General features: G+C 53.6%; 1 long non-coding RNA gene and 1 pseudogene across 1 annotated transcript; both read right to left on the bottom strand.

The window, feature by feature from the left end:
- Positions 1–1,387: 1,387 nt before the first annotated feature.
- On the bottom strand, positions 1,388–2,381 carry LOC129603742 (uncharacterized). Its single transcript, XR_008693954.1, has 2 exons — positions 2,109–2,381; positions 1,388–1,925 (listed from the first exon to the last, which is right to left on the bottom strand). It is a non-coding gene; the product is annotated as an uncharacterized LOC129603742 (long non-coding RNA).
- Positions 2,382–2,397: 16 nt separating this feature from the next.
- LOC129603741 (cellular tumor antigen p53-like) overlaps positions 2,398–2,500 on the bottom strand; it is a 2,428-nt pseudogene continuing 2,325 nt past the window's right edge.

The following is a 2,500-nucleotide window of genomic DNA, read 5'->3' as shown; positions in this document are numbered from 1 at the left end:
CGGTGGACTTTTTCCACGTTGGACAAAGTGGAGGACGGTTCAGGAGGAGTTGTCTGGCGGTGAGATGACGATGAGCCGGTTGGAGGATCCCTCGCTGGTTCAGATTTTGGGTTGGGTGCCTGTGTGCGGGGGGGGGGGGGGGGGGGGGGGGGAGGTGCGGCGAACCTTAAAGTCGCAGAGAGAATACGTCGCAGTACCACTTCACCTGACAAGCTTGGAACGAGCGTTTATCCACAGTCTCGTCGAAAGGTTCCAACGCTATGGCCTCTCAAGAAGAAGGTGACCTGCAAACCGACGGCTGCGCGGTGTTCAAGCCGCGGCTCGAGCGGACCACAGACTGTCAGCGCCTTCGCGTAGAAGAAGAGGGAACCCCGTGCCCGTTGGATCATAGCGGATTCCCAGACCCGGAAGGAGGCCTAGGCGAAGGTCTGGAGTGCGACTGTTTGTGTGGGAACGCTCTGGCCGCTGAGGGTGCCTTGAGGGACTTGTTGGACAACACATCCTGGCCAGCGACGGACGGTGTGCTCGTGTCAAGGCTCATTACAGACACCGCCACCTGCCACCGGATCAATTGGCCTTGGACCTGGGCGAACTCAGGTTCGCCCACGGCATGGTGGCGTTTCCGGACGCCCTCTTATTTGCCAGCGGTGGCAAATGTTACCTGCTAAACGTAAAGCGATGCGTCATCTGTGCCGGCGCGGGGAGACGACACCGCGACAGATGCAAAGAAGTTTGCGAGAGATTCACGGCGTACCTGACCGACACCCAGCTGGACGACGACTACGGGCGCAAGCCTCTGCTGTACACGAAAAGGCCGAGCGAGAGGAGCGTGGTCGGCCCTCGCACTGCGGACAACCTGTTCAGGGAGCTGGGCAGCCGTGAGGGCATGTCGTATGAGCTGGACACCGTAGACACTCACGTGTGTGATGCGTGCGGCGTCAGGCTTTCCCGTTTCGTAGCGGGTGACAACATGCTGAGAGAGCATGTGTATCACGTGCACGTTGCCGGAGTGGAGGAGTGCGACTTCCTGGCGAAAAAGTTCTCTGGCAGAGAAAGCGTCCGGAAAGCAATGATAGGCAAGGAGCGTTACAGAAGGGGCTACGTGGCGTTCCCCGAGTTGATGCTGAAGGAGGCCGTGGAAGGCCATGTCGGCTTTGGCTACGATATGCCCTGCGTCGTGTGCGGCTCGCGGCGGAGCGAGAGCCACAACCAACGCTGCGGGATACTGATGCTGGCGCTGCTGCGAAAGTTGCTTCGCGTCAAGTTTTGATGAGCCGAGAATCCCGTTGATGAAGATTAAAAAACAAAAAAAGGGCCGTATTCAATTTCTTTCTACGCCTGCCTCTGTTGCTTTACGCGTACCGATTAAATTATACTGTACGGAATGCGCCTTGTACTCCTTTATTTCATAACTGTTTTATATTATTAAATAAACTTTTGGCATTTAATCAAATGTTTTTGCCTGTTTGGTCTGTTTTATTTTTCGTTTAAAATGGTCAGCCCTTGCACGCAGCTGTCTGCTTGCATCATCATCATCATCATCATCATGTTCGTCATCATCATCATGTTCATCATCAGTGGGCCTGTGGCACGGGTGGAGGTAAAGGGGAGGAAAGGAGAAGGAAAAACAAAAAAAATGGGGTCGCGCCGGACCCCGGCAAGACGCCTGACGGGGAGGTACAGGGGGCTGGGGTCGCGCCGGACCCCGGCAGGACGAGGGACGGGGAAGTGCCGTGGGCTGGGGTCGCGCCGGACCCCGGCAGGACGAGGGACGGGGAGGTTCCGTGGGCTGGGGTCGCGCCGGACCCCGGCAGGACGAGCGATGGGGAGGTACAGGGGGCTGGGGTCGCGCAGTTCATCTGAACTCGATGATCGTGCAGCCTCCTGCTGAGGGATGTTGGCCAGGAAGCAACACTGAACATAACCTGCAGGAGATAAAAAAAACTATTTAAAGGGCTTTGTAGTTAAAAATAGTAAAGCCCCACTGTATCGTTAATACGTTACTGCTCAACGTATGCCCTCAGACTGATGGCAGGAATTAATGGAGAAACATCAAAGGGAGGTAAACAATGATTCATAGTCATGATCGTAGATGTTCGTACTCGTACATGGCGGTTAAAAGAAGGCAGATTGCAACTAGTCGCTGTCGCTTCGTTCTGCTTTTTGCAAGACGCGCTTTCCAATGGACGGCAGCAGTTCCTTAGAAGCCCTGGTTTTGTTTTTACTGTGGAGAGAGGAAACAAACAGTGACCATGCAGAACAGAGATGGGACACGTCTGGTTTAAGGGAAAAGTATTTAACACTACAGCTATGCAATGCTGAAAGTCTCATGCAACTGTTCCGTAGCAGCTAATGTTTATCAAAGTGACATCCGATCACAGTTTCTGTGTGTGTGTGTGTGTGTGTGTGTGTGTGTGTGTGTGTGTCTTGTAGTTTAAAGATACTTACGCTCTTTTTCAGCCAGTTCTAATGCATCATTTATCTTTTTTAACATGTTATA

This window comes from Betta splendens, unplaced genomic scaffold (genome assembly GCF_900634795.4).
Source record: "Betta splendens unplaced genomic scaffold, fBetSpl5.4 scaffold_25, whole genome shotgun sequence".
In the NCBI taxonomy this organism is placed as follows: Eukaryota; Metazoa; Chordata; class Actinopteri; order Anabantiformes; family Osphronemidae; genus Betta; species Betta splendens.
The sequence above is the reverse complement of the archived record's forward strand: the minus strand, read 5'-3'. Positions and strand labels throughout refer to the sequence as shown.